The sequence below is a fragment of the Rhodnius prolixus genome, unplaced genomic scaffold (assembly GCF_049639745.1).
Source record: "Rhodnius prolixus isolate KJV_2025 unplaced genomic scaffold, Rpr scaffold_10, whole genome shotgun sequence".
In the NCBI taxonomy this organism is placed as follows: Eukaryota; Metazoa; Arthropoda; class Insecta; order Hemiptera; family Reduviidae; genus Rhodnius; species Rhodnius prolixus.
Genome location: NW_027411615.1, coordinates 14,659,353 through 14,673,965, shown reverse-complemented (window position 1 = coordinate 14,673,965; position 14,613 = coordinate 14,659,353). Strand labels below are relative to the sequence as shown.

General features: G+C 33.1%; 2 protein-coding genes across 6 annotated transcripts in view; one reads left to right on the top strand and one right to left on the bottom strand.

Moving 5' to 3' along the window:
• LOC141457119 (tachykinin-like peptides receptor 99D) overlaps positions 1–14,613 on the bottom strand; it is a 470,553-nt gene that overhangs the window by 368,369 nt on the left and 87,571 nt on the right. For 3 of the 5 annotated variants that reach the window (XR_012460203.1, XM_074133657.1, XM_074133661.1), the window contains exon 1: positions 6,839–7,583. The exons of the other annotated variants lie outside the window; for them this stretch is intronic. The gene's annotated coding sequence lies outside the window, so the exon portion shown is untranslated. Of the gene's footprint in view, positions 1–6,838; positions 7,584–14,613 lie in introns of those variants that run through there. 5 annotated transcript variants of the gene reach the window in all.
• The window catches only part of LOC141457116 (uncharacterized), a 76,024-nt gene that overhangs the window by 39,635 nt on the left and 21,776 nt on the right, over positions 1–14,613 (top strand). The gene's annotated exons all lie outside the window — the stretch shown is intronic.

The window sequence follows — 14,613 nt, the reverse complement described above, 5'->3', positions numbered from 1 at the left end:
ACACTAATTCCAAAACAAAGAAGCAGGTTCTGATTATAATACCTGGATTAAATATATATACGAGCTAGCAGCAATACGGATAAGGTTTCTAGGGTGTTAATTTTATACCGCATTGAAAATTACTGTAATTATGATTAAACCATGCAAATTTTATGAATGAAAAGATTGCTTTATTTTTGCTCAATAAATACGTCTTATCAATGAACTTTGATCGCAAAATGAATAAATAAAAACTCCCATTGCAAACAGTCACGCAAACGCTTCCATGTTGAATTCATTGATTACAAAAAAAAAATAATAAAAAAATTAAAACTGTCCGGTAGGACAGTTGTATAAGGGTTGATCGTCAAAAACTGCACAAAAAAGCGTAACGTTGAAAAACACCCAACTTTGACAATTTTTTTCTCTTTTTCTATAAAAGATAAAATTCCCAAATTTTCTTTAAAATATAGGGCAAACCCTCCTTTATAAGTGTAATTTTTTTGCAACAACCCAGATCTAATAGGTTTCGAGAAAAAAGTTGCTGAAAATGAGCAAAAACGGCATTTTCAGAAATTGTTGTTCTTGTTGTTGTTGTTGTTGTTCTTCTTCTTCTTCTTGTTGTTGTTACCTTTTTTGTAAACTGCGTAGCGCCTAAACGCGTGAACCGATTTTCATGAATGAGGTGTCATTCGATTCGGAATTTTATGTAGATGTGCCTTTTGGGGGTATCGACGCTGTATATCGAACGGGGGAGGAGTTAGCCCCATATATGTGAAGTCCCCTCCAAAATTATTATTACTAATAACTTTGTAAATCTTAGCCCAATTTTGAAAAAATTTGGCAGGATGATAGGGTTAGGGCTCCCCTACGTAACATTAAAGCGACGATCTGCCCTTACACTAGTTAAGGGGAAGTATAGCAATCGTTTCAAATTATCAACAAGTGAACCGATTTTCATGAATGAAGTATCATTCGAATCGAAATTTTGTAAAGATTTGCCTTTTAAAATAGATTAAAAATGTACCTGAAATCTGAATTAATTTATTAATTTTAATTTTTTTTAATTTACATCTGCACAGCAATAAAAAAAATAACAAAATACATCAGTTGACTACTTTTATTTTCAGGGTCAGGACAGAAATCATCTTCTAATGGTGAGACACCAAAATAATAACGACTCAGGAAGAGATTGTGTGGTTAGTGAACACTGACTAGGAGCTTCTTACAGCTCACTGTTTGGCGATAAAGAGTGTTGTCTGTAACAAGAGAACAATGTTCGGAGGCCGGTAGTGCACTGAAAAAAAAAGCTCCGGGCTGCAATGACGAGCTTTAAAAAAAACAATAGAATAAAATAAATAAGTAACTTCTTACTGGCCCGCATTGCCCGGAGAATAGCGTACCTAAAGCCGCTTAAGGAGAAGGCGTTGTTCGGGAAATATCTAAGATGACAGCTGATAAATTAGTGGGTAGTGACGACTATATGTAAATGTAAAGGAAATCTTTTGAAGCGAGTTGATTCGAAATTCTTGGTGATGGTTATGGTAATTATGGATAATGGTTTGGTTTGAGACAATATAATGCATATACGATACTCATCGAAGAATTACAGACTAATGAACAGAGGTGGTAGACATTGGAATGGTTAGCTAACCCAAATTTTTTTTTTTAATTTATTTTGTAATTTACAATCTGAATACATTGAATACATCTGAATAAGTAAATATGGAGAGAGCGATGAACTGGTGCGGGAGGAGAGCAGGAGGAGAGAAACTACCCAGTGGTAGCACTCTCTATAGGAGAAGGATGACGTTTAGGTCTTCAGACTGCGAGGAAGTCGCGGAGCCATTGGCGATTCTGTCAGCGAAGAGGAAGCGAGAGACAGTACAAGAGGATTAGAGCTATTCGAGAGAGTAGTTTGGAACTTTTGATATTTAGTCTTGGCTAATTGGTGTACGAAGGAGATGTTGAGGTCGTAGTGAAGAGCGAGGTTAGTCACGTAGAAAGGTGCGTCAACTATCTGTCGGAGGATGGGATTTTTGAAGTAGTAATTCTTGATAATAATTTTTAACCATTAGAGAAACTAATCAGAGCTCCATTATAAATGGAAATAATTTTTATAATTATCTTAAGTTTTTAATTATCTTCACATTTTCAGTTAGAGGAAGGACTTGGAGGCCTCCGCGAAGGATAGAAGATGGTAGTGGATGAGGCTATGATGGACCGAGAAGGGTTTTTCCTGAATCGTATTTTCATTTGGACATCTTTGATGTCCTTCGTGCACAAAATAAAAAAAAAATATTGTTTATAGCCCATGCTCCGCGTTTAAAAAACACAAAAAACAGAAGGATCAAACTTTGGTAAAAACCATTGTCAGGAATGGAAACAGTAAGGATTGTTTTTCATCAGAATCACCCCCTTTCTCTTATATTGCCTTGAGTTAAAGAATGATTTAATTTGAACAGAAATGCGACAGAATGTTGAATTGTTTGACAGCTTAAGACAAGCATCAAATAAGGATCCAGAGGGAAATCTATACCAAGATTGCCTATTTAAGTTTAATGGAAAAATGAAAAGACATTTTTGGAAAGTTGATTAAGAAAATGGAAAAACAACACGAAAGATAAAATATATTCATCTCATTTAAATAAGTTTCACAATTCAATTGTAGTAATAGCTAGCGAAATTTGTTAAGTGTGTTACCGTAAATTCAATTTACCTTCTATTATTAGAAAGCTATCATGAGACTTTCCAACCGCTTCTAGCAGCTCGATTTTAGAATGGAACATCTTAACCTTTACAGAGTAATAATAATCATAAATGACTTAAAGCCAGTAAAGTGGAAGATTAGAAGTTAGAAGTGAATGGACACTGCCTTAGTTCAACCAACAATAGTTCAATTCAAAGAGGGGATAATAATAAACAGGGCGCTAAAGAGGTAAAGGATTAGCTTACAGTAGTTAGCGCACTGGACTAGGAGCCGAAAGTGCCCCGGGGCACTCTACTCCGTTAAAGATATCCTTAAGATTGCCAGGAGCAGAGAAATTTAGGTTTTGGCTATCATTGTAAAGGAGATAAATTTTATTAATGTATTGCTACTTTGAAGACTTTTTTCACAATTCATAAAAAAAAATCAAACTTATGTTTAAAATAGAGATGAAATTGACACGTATATTAAGCGGCTTCTATAGTTTTGAACTTTAGCAACTACTTAAAGCTTCTGCGGGTATATTTCAATATTATAATATATTCTAATATTATACATAATATATTAGAATACATATTCTAATATTATGTTATAATATCTCTATCTAGTAGAACCAAACAGAAGTTGTGAAATTAGAATATTAACTCAATAGTTAAATAATTTTATGCAAAGCAGTCTATCATAGAATAACATCATTCTGAAAACTGTTTTTAAAAAAATTTGAAACTTAAATTGGTTTTTAAGATACTGACTGTATTATTTTAAAAACATTTTCTCATTTGTCTGCAAAAATAATGCAAAATACCTAAATCTTACAACTATTGTAAAATTATTGTATTAATAATTTTTAGCGACTAATTGGACATAAATGTGATTGAATTAATGTAATTAACGACTGAACAAATGAATTCTTTAAAATAAAAAAAAATATTTATTGTGACGATATATATTTTTTTATTTTTGTAGTGCAAACGTTTACATTACCAACATTTATGATGAATTTTTGAAAATTAAGTCGACTTGGGAACTCTAAAATTCAAATTTTCTGAAAAGGAATATTTAAACTATTCTTAATCTCTGAAAATTGTGTATATGTATTATAAATTAATTGCATATAATATGAATATATCGGCTTCGTGACCGTAAATTATTAAACTAAGGATTCAAGATTGGCGAGGAATCGGTCAAATAAAAAACAACTCGTCTTTTTGCCAACGTTTCGACAAATATATTGTCCTCTTCAGGGCCTGGATATTACAAATACAATAATACAAACAATTTAGGGAATCAGTATCCTAGAAAATCAGTAAAAAAACAGTAATATAAAAATAAAATGAAAAATTTAAAAAAAAAAAGTAAAATGCATAAAAAAAATGTTATGTAGGCCAGACAAGTATACCTTGACAACCTTAAGGCAAGGTTGTACCAGCATCTGTATGATTGTAAGACAAAAAAAGACGACAATTCCACGGCACTACTTAGACACCACATTGAAAACAAACACAATTTTGAATTCCAGAATGTGACAGTATTCGGTAGGGAAAAGAACCAATACAAACGTAATTTTCTAGAAATGTGCCACATAGTGAAACAAAACAACACAGTAAACTTTAGGACAGACACGTCGAATTTAGCCAATTGCTAAAATATTATCATTAAAAAATAAAAAGATCTCTAACTTCTGTACATAATTATTGCTGTGTTTTTTTTAAATTTACTTCTAATCATTTGGTTCTCATGGTATTTAGTTCTTGAGGGGTTTTTTGGTTTTTCCTATGTTTGTCTTCAACGCTTTTGTATTAAAAGAAATTTCCCAATATCTATTTTATTTACTCATTTGTCAAATTGAACATTGTTATTAGTCTATTGTATCTGTCCCAACTCTTTATTGTTATTACCAAAATTCCTGTGTAAGTCCCGTTATATCTGTATATACAGGGTGTCCCAAGCTATATGGATAACGACTTTTTCTCGGAAACTAAGATAGCTAGAAAAAAACTAAAAAATACGTGTTCCCTTAGTTTTTTGTTAGGAATCCAAATTTACTTTGTAAATTTTTTTCGGTGCTTCCAGAAGCGAGATCCAGACACCAACTTCATTTTTTCAAATGGGGAGATGTGGTTTTTATTTAACAAATAGATTCCTCTATTTTTTTTTAAGAAAAATTTACTTGAACGGTTTTTTTCTGTGAGCGATATTTTACAAGTTATGAATGAAAACAAGATTCTATAAGAAATTTCAAAATGATATTATAACGGTTTTTTGATTGAATAAAAAGAAAAGTACTATTTTATCATAAATTTTACTCCTCATTAATATTACAGATCATGCTCGAAATGGCCTCCACCATTAGAGATGCATAGACATGCACTTTCCTGCCCCTTACTGCCAAAGAAATAGATTCAGCTTTAACCGACTTACAGGCATCTATTATTCTCTGCTTTAGTTCATCTACAGATGCCAACCCGGCTTGATTCTGATACACCTAGATTTAGAAATGCTTTTAGATAAGCAGAAATAAGGAAAGAAAGAAAAAAGTTATGAATAATCACCTTGTTTTTCAGGTATCCCCAAAGGAAATAGTCCATAGGTGACAAATCCGGTGAACGAGGTGGCCACTAAATAGCCCCCGTGATGGATATAACACCATCAGGCATGTAAAGAGATATCTCGATAGGCAATTTGATGGGCGTGTTATATCGACACGGGGGGAATTCAGTGACACATCGTTCTGAATTTGACACCTATGGACTATTTCCTTTGGGGATACCTGAAAAACAAGGTGATTATTCATAACTTTTTTCTTTCTTTTCTTATTTCTGGTTATCTAAAAGCATTCCTAAATCTAGGGGTGTCAGAATCAAGCCGGAATTGCATCTGTAGATGAACTAAAGCAGAGAATAATAGATGCCTGTAACTCGGTTAAAGCCGAATCTATTTCTTTGGCAGTAAGGGGCAGGAAAGTGCATGTCTATGCATCTCTAACGGTGGAGGCCATTTCGAGCATGATCTGTAATATTAATGAGGAGTAAAATTTATGATAAAATAGTACTTTTCTTCTTATTCTATCAAAAAACCGTTATAATATTATCATTTTGACTTTTCTTATAAGAATCATGTTTTCATTCATAACTTCTAAAATATCGCTCACAGAAAAAAACCGTTCAAGTAAATTTTTCTTTAAAAAAATAGAGGAATCTGTTTCTGAAATAAAAACCGTACCTTCCCATTTGAAAAAATGAAGTTTGTGCCTGTATCTCGCTTCTGGAAGCACCGAAAAAAATTTACAAAGTAAATTTGGATTTCTAACAAAAAACTAAGGGAACACGTATTTTTTAGTTTTTTTCTAGCTATCTTAGTTTCCGAGAAAAAGTCGTTATCCATATAGCTTAGGACACCCTGTATTTATCTGTTCTCCAATTCTGGTTCTTAGTTTTCTGTAACTCAACCACCACGTAAGTTTTCAATAATTATAAAGAATTTATTGTATTTTACTTTTCAATTACTGATTTTCTATGTTAATGATTCTCTAAATTGTTTGTATTTTTGTATAATATCCAGGCCCTGAAGAAGACAATATATTTGTCCAAACGTTGGCAAAAAGACGAGTTGTTGTTTTTATTTGACCGATTCCTCGCCAATCTTGAATAATTTAGTTTAATTGCATATAATGTTAAAATTAATTTATATTAATTAAAACATAAATACAATGTTCCGAAATTTTGAGTAGCTTTGAATTTTCTAAATTAACTGAAGTGATCATTAAGTGCTTAAATTTGTATACAATAAACGCTAATTTTTTTTTTTTATGATGCTAAAATTTATCGATTAAAAATGCCGAATTTAAGCGTGTTGTCATTTAATAAAAAATAATCCAAAATTTATAATAACTTTGAGGAGACTTTTTCTAAAATTCTATTCCTAAATTAATTTTAAAAATATTATTTAATTTTTTAAATATTGGAGACTCAAGAAGCCCATTTTTGTTTTTAAATTAAATACGAAATTTGTGAGAAATTTTGTAAATACAAATATAAATTAATTATTAATAATAAAATATAAATATATAACTTGGGAAAGTATGCTAGATGGTGCTGTTTATATTTTCTCTTGTCCAAAAATTTTTCTTTAAAAATATTAATTTTCTTTTACCTTGAATTTGTATTGTTAAGAAGGACGCAAAATGTATAGAAAACTGGGAGCGATGGAACTACACCGACGGACTGGGGAAGACTGAACGCCTCCACTGCTGCTCCTTGTTTGCCCCTCTCACTCTAATCATATATCCCTTCTCTTTGCATTATCACTGCACAATGTTTTTCATCCCTTTTTTTATTATATAATAAATACAATAATAGTTTCTTTCTAATGGAGTTTTGTTGAATTATTTAATTGGTTTTACTACTAGTTTTGTATTTCTTTGTTTTTTATTTTTCTTACTGCTGATTAGAGAAAGATCTAGAGGCTACTATGGGGGTTGGCCCAGTGGGGCTACCCGACTGAGACGTGCAGCGTCCATTGTGGTACTGACTAGAGTAAACTTTTCTGACGCTGTCTAACTAGCAGTTTGATGAGCGGGGCTCCTGGGACAAAGTATACAGGCAATCATTTTTTCTTTTTTTTTCTATTTTATCCGACGTTGTGGGACTCAAAAACTGAGACGGTAAAGTAAGTGGATATCCGTCAGCTAAAGCTCTTAAAAATTGCATTTAACAATGTTCTTTAAAAAAAGGTTGTAACCGAAACTGCATTTTAACACGGATAAATTTTTAACCGTCATAGCGCGGTTTAAAACTATATCCTGGACTAAATTTCAATTTTTTTTCGTCCATCACCAGAGTTGGATTAAACAGTTTGATATTGAGTTTTTAACTTCACCAATGTTTCTGCCTTGCACCACACTTGCAGATCAGGGATGCTGTAAACGTGCGTGCTACAACGATTGAAGTCAACGATATTATCGAGCACTGCGTACCTAACCACATTTTATATTGTATTTTAAAGGCACCACGGTAGCCGAGCGGTTAGAGGCGAGTCCTGTGAAGCTAATATGTATTGTGGTACTGGGTTCTATTCCCCAGTCTCAGGCATTGGATTTTATTTAATGTTTAATATTAGAAATTTACAGTTTTAATATTAGTAATTTACGGTCACGAAACCAATTTATTCAAAAAAATAAAAATAAAAAAGTAAAAATAATTGGCCATCTATCCCTACTGTTGGTATGGCCATCTATCCCTACTGTTGGTATGGCCATCTATCCCTACTGTTGGTATGGCCATCTATCCCTACTGTTGGTATGGCCATCTATCCTTACTGTTGGTATGGCCATCTATCCCTACTGTTGGTATGGCCATCTATCCCTACTGTTGGTATGGCCATCCATCCCGAATGCTAGAGAGAGATGGCCAACATGATAAACATAACTCAACGCGTACTTTTTGACAGTTTTAGAAGTTAGGATTCATTAATATACACTGTACTTACCTAATATGTAGAAAACCACACTAAATTTCGACACATACATTCGCTGCAGCACGCAGTATGTAACTATCATAAAATTTTTTGTTGAGACGATAATGTTTTTATTCTCTGAGTTAATTAATAACGCTTTGACGTAGACCAAAATAAACTCACTGAAGTCAGACATGAACGTTCATCACTGGAGAGGTCACACAGCGCCGTCGGACGACATTTTGGTTAAATTTCGGCTGTTGGCCATCTCTCCCGATTAGCCATCTCACCCGACTTTACCCTTATAGTATGTTTGCTAGTCGCCTCCGTTCACGACACCTAATTGGTAGTAGACGTAAAGCCCCGCCGGAAAAAATAGGCAATTAATTATTGTATTTTAACCTTGGAAAACCTTTTAAAAAAAATATTAATAATAAAATAATATACCTACCTGATTTTTTTTTAAAGAAAAAATGACGGTTTAAAAAAGAAAACTTTTACGATTTCAGTGAAAGGTCCGCTACACATAATAACAAACATAATTGAAAATAAGAAATCAAATACAATTTGGTTATCATTTTTGCCAATTAATAACGTTAACATTAAAGGAGAATTTATTCCCATAAAAAACACTTGAATAGAAACTGAAGGTTTCTCGGTCAGTCTGAAGAGCATCAAATCAAATATTTAGACTCAGCATAATTGGCTATGCAACGACCAATTTCATCTCCAATCGAGCAACGCATCACCTTCTAATGTAGTAACGTAACTTTGAACTGCCACTCCTTGGAAAGGATGGTTTTTATAATAAATAAGAGAACAAAAACCATGTTTTCGTAAAACAGGAGGTCAGGGAATTCTGATTACCTATCTGTAAATTACTAGAATTAATTAATAAAATCCAATTACCTAGAACGGGAATCGAACCCAGCACAATAAGACATCATTATAACCTTCCAAAGTTCATAAATTCCAATGACTTTTTATTGACAGAAATATAAAAAACTTAATCTAAAATATTTAATCAAGTTATAATCGTGTAAAAAAAAATTATTATGCAAAATAAGTTCAACAAATGTACATTTTGAGTCTTGCTTAATGTAATGCTTTTTTTAAGCAGATTTCAGCAAAACATTTTATACCAACTTAAAGAAAAAAGAAACTACCATTAAGATGCTATAAATATGGGTGCTTTTCAAATTTAGAGTTGCTCTTATGAAACAACTAATATTATTATCACATTCACTTTCCTAAAAAGTTCCGAGATTCAAACTTCTGATAAAATGTATCTGTTGAAAAGAACGAAATTAGAAAGAAGTAGCCATTTTATAAATGTAGATACAATTGTACGATCAACATATTGAAACGTTTATGGCATTAAGGACTTACAACTCTATAAGAACGCAACCAAAATATACAAATGCAAGGAAAATCTAAGCTTCTCAAAACGAAAATTCTCTGCCAGATAACAGATGCTCTATTCCCCAACAAAGATCTTGAACATTTCTTGCAAAAACAGAATCAGAAATATAAAAAAAAATCCGTAGTGTTCTTCTCCGTTAATGCTAATGTAAACAAGATTTCGCTTCTTGCACTTGTCCAGAATAGTACCATACTTCTTCTTACTGATCCATCTCTTCTAGACAATCACGCCAGCACGGCACTTAGGAATTAATAGTAATTTTAAGATCAAAATTTGTAAACAAATTTATTGAAAAATCCAACCGACTAGTGATATTCCATCCAATTTGGTCCACTATCATACTAAAATAAAATCCAACTGTGAGATTTTGACCGAACCTTTGGGTGGAATCCAAATTAAGATAAATTTTAATATGTTGTCATTTTTGAATGATAACATTTGCTTATTATTCATTAGCATACATTTTGCAATTGGCTAGAGAGTTTTGAAGATTTTGACGTGGTTGGGTACTTATACTTAATACTGTGTTAATGATAGCCTATAAATGCCTATTTTTGCCGGCGAACTTTACATCAAATTAACAAATTAAGTGTTCCTGGACGGTGACAGTCTATAATATAACAATATTGAGGTTCTTTTTATTTAAACTTTTCATGAGTTCAAACTAGAACTGAAATCTCAAAAAAAAAAAAACAATCGTGTAGCTTTTACAAAATTTGGTTCCAGAAATTTCGGTTTGCAGATTTTGATACACTTATCTTAGGACATCTGGTAATAGAATATGATGTTTTTAAGGATCATCGAGAAAGCTAACTCATCTCAAACAGTTCGTGTGATCGCCAAGAAACATGATTTAAAGACAAGAAAAAGACATGATAAGTATTAAGGTTTAGGTGTTGGTTCTTCGCAATAAAAATACAAATCCATTTTTGGATTGAACGATAACAGAAAAGCTTATGAAAAGTAGTTGAACTACCTAAGTCTTCTAAAAACCATTAAAACAAAATAATGGTTACCTTGTGGTTACTATAAATAATTTAGAAACTGGGGAAGCCATTAATGAAGAGCTTTATTAATAACATTCGGCGCCATGATAGCCGAGCTGTTTGAGGCGAAGCCTGCGTATCAAAGATGTCTTATGGTACTCGGTTCGATTCCCGGTCTAGGCAATTGGATTAATCAATGCGAGTAATTTTCCATAAAGTAGGCTAGCTAGTCGCCTTCTCCAAGGCACCTAATTTGTTAGTTGAACGTAAAATCCGCCTGAAAATATAGGCATTATTTTACTTACTTTATTGCCGACATGACTAGGTTGAAATCCAATTGCATGAAGTATCTGGATTTATGGGCTCACCATGTTTTCACAAATCATTGTCCACAAATTGAACAAAGTTCTGCATGATCCACACCCTTTCCAGACCATTTGTCAATGAATACTTTTCTTTTCCAAGCATCTGTATAACTTTCTTGCTGGTAGAACATTCAGCGGTCAAAAACGGCATTCGTCGCGTTCCTTGAATATAACGTCACAATTTTTACTATGATCGAATTAATCCAATTGTTTTTTGTTGGCAAAGAAGTAACGTAATGGGTGTTTATTTCGTTTAAATTGAATAATTATTTTGTAAAGTTATACCATTTTAAATCAGATATCACGTTGTCAACTGTACTAAAAAACATCTAATAAGAGATAATGATACAATTTATTGTTTACTCAGATTCAGCATCTCCACCTTGGACTACTATCATGACTCCAATATTATCTTTAAGAGGAAGAGCAACAATGTTCATCTACAAGTATCTTGGAGCAATAATTGGAGTTAAACAGCTCAAGACAATAATTGCAGATGTTAAGGTCAAAGACGTAGTTAGTGAAGGGAATTAAAGATAAATCAATAACACCCCATTTGTAGAATGTATTGATCATGAAAATCAATTTCCTTTGACAATTTTGATAATTAATATTGTAACTTACTTTGTCATATACCTGATCATAAAACTTGACTGAGACAATAATCATTCAAACGGGAATGCTCAAATAAATAAAATAAATTGAAATAATTATAATAGTGAAATAGTTTTCTGAAAGAGAAAATAAAGAAGTAAATAAATGAAAAAATAAATAGAAAGAAAACTTTTATTGAAAAGAAAACGCGAGAAATCTCCAATAATTTACCACAGCCCATTGAATCACAACTTAATTGAACTAAATGAAGCACTTGAAATGTTTCCATTTGGTGTGAAAATCAGAAGATTGACCACTTCACTTTAAGTACTAAAGAAAGAGAAATATAAAGAAATTGCTAGAGATGTAGCAAATAATTGTTGCGGAAAAATCCATTGAATGTAGGCAGGAAGAAAAAAATGATTGCATTAGACATAACTTTTGTCTAACTGCAAATAGCAGCTAGCAATACTAATTCATCCTCTTTCTCCTCTTTGCGTACATTGCGATTCAAACATGTAATAACGATATGTCCACGTTATGTGGTAGAAAGGAAACGAATGTTTGACGACATATACAGGTATTTAGATGCACCATTTCGCTACGAAGACATAATATTCTCCACCAACGTCTATGTGCTTAAATCTGTAGCAGAGCTAGCAAAGAAATATGAATGTATTTAAAAGCTAAAGCCGATTAGAATGAATGGAAAAAAATGATTAGAGAAGGATTACTTGATTTTAATTTTGGTTAAGCTATAAGGATGGCAGGAATATAGAGTACTGATCTATCCATTAGCTGTAGTTTATGTAAATAGTTGTATAAAGTAGAGGGATGAATGCGTGAAGCGAATGTATTTATAAGTAAGAATGGAGAGTGAGTGATATTCTAGTGATAAGCACCTAGACGATGCTGGCTGTATGGCGAAAGCCAATGCCAAAAAAATACTAATTCAAATTGGAACCTTATCTAGCTTTTCATAAGTTGCAGACTAAGTGATGCAACGAATTCGGTATCTAAAGATAATGAATTTTGTCCATTAAGATGAATTCCAGTTAAGCTGCTTTTTCTATCATATCCTAGAGACGTTCCCTACCAAAGCGACATTTTGTGTTCTTAAGTCAAATATCCACTGCCATTTAAAAGATCTATTTGGCAGAAACTACACATATCTATAGGATGAAAAAATAAATGCTAATTTCAGTCATGATATTTATTTATTGTTCCGAGCTTTCGACCTAGGTACTAGGTCGCCTACAGGGCTAGTATTATAGTAAAATAGTACTTTAATATGACACTCCTTCTCTTATGAACTCTGATCATAAGCAGACAAGGCAGAGGAAACAATAATCATGTAAAAATATCATATAGACAATGAAACTATAAAGTCTAATATTGGGTTGTCCGGAAAATAATGCAGGATTATGGTTTTAAAAGAAAAAAATAAAAATTAATGATTTACAACTGTTTTTATTAATCAAAATATTCTCCATTACTTTCTATACATTTCTGCCAACGTGTGGGTAACTTTTCCATACCCTCTGTATATAATTTGGAATCCTTAGAATTCATAAATTCAGAAAACGCATTTTCTAATGTTCTTTGGTCAATAAATTATTTTATTTTGTAAATAGCGGTCCAAGTGTCTAAAAAAAATGGTAATCAGTAGGCGAGAGGTCCGGTGAGTAGGGCGGGTGTGGCAGACTCTCATAGCCAAGCTCCAACAATTTTCGGGAAGTCAAACGTGAGATATGTGGCCGAGCGTTGTCATGCAACAGAATGGGTCCCCTTTCGATTGACTAAAGATGGCTTCATTATTGCCAATTTCTGGCGGGTTACGTCAGTTTGGTTACAATACGATTCGGCATTACAAGGTTTCGTCAGGATTCAAGAAGCTGTAATGAATCAGATCAAATGAAGCCCATCAAACAGTAACCATCCCCTTTTTTTGATGATTTGGGGGGCTTTGGAAAATGTCGTGCTGCTTCTCCTTTGTCAAGCCACTGTCCAGAGTGTCTGCTGTTATTGTATAGGATCCACTTTTCATCGCAAGACACAATTCTGGACAGAAAAGGATCGCTGTTGTTTCGGCAAAGTAGTGCAGCATAAATTTCATACCGATGATCTTTTTTTGGCGGTCGTTCAATGTGTGAGAAACCCAACTTTCAAGCTTTTTCACCTTCCCAATCGCCTTGAGATGGTCATCGACGGTTGATTTGCTGACTTCGAGTTTCCCTCCAGTTCTCGAACAGTTTTGATCTGGGATTTTCTCTCACCAAAGCTTGGAGAACACCGTCATCATGGGTAGAACTTCTTCCACGGCCTTCTTTGACTTCAAGGCTCAAGTCTCCCTCTCGAAAACTCTGGAATCACCGTTGAACAGTGCACTCACTTATGCTGCCTTCGCCCCAGACATCGTTGATATTTCTGGCCGTTTGGGCCCGTAAAAAAATTATGCGAAAATCACGCTTTGACATCTTAGTAAAGACTGAATTATTTCCAAACAGCAAAATATTACGGAGGTAAACAAACATTTTTGTTTGAAAGAGGATTAATACTCGTAAGTGTTTATATTTATGAAAGTCAAAAGCCCAACAAACATAGTTTACTATTTGGAGGGGTATTTTAAAGAAAACATAAAAACCTGCATTATTTTCCGTACAACTCAATAATTTTGAGTAATATTAATTAATTTTGTTTCGTTTGTAGAGGGACATACGTTATCACTTTTGCAAGTAACACCAAGAAGTGTGGAATCTGAGTTTTCTAAGGGTAAGAAATCATTCCTTAGGATATGTCCAGGACATACATTATTGGTGTAAGCTGCACTTAGTGATGTGTAGAACCAGTATAAAGAGAGATTAAAGTTAAAATTTTCATGTTAGAATGGTTACTCACCTGAGGAAGTAACTGTAGGAGCTTAGATTTGTGAAAACGGTAAGAATTCTGCCAGGAGCTTGCTTTTAAACCAAAACTCGTAAATTGTGAATGTTCATCCAAATCTATTAATTAACTTTTAATCCTAAGAGCTACAATTACATACACAAAACAAAAAAGGAATTTTAAATAAAGGAAATAAAGAGTTGGAACTGAGATATGATAAGC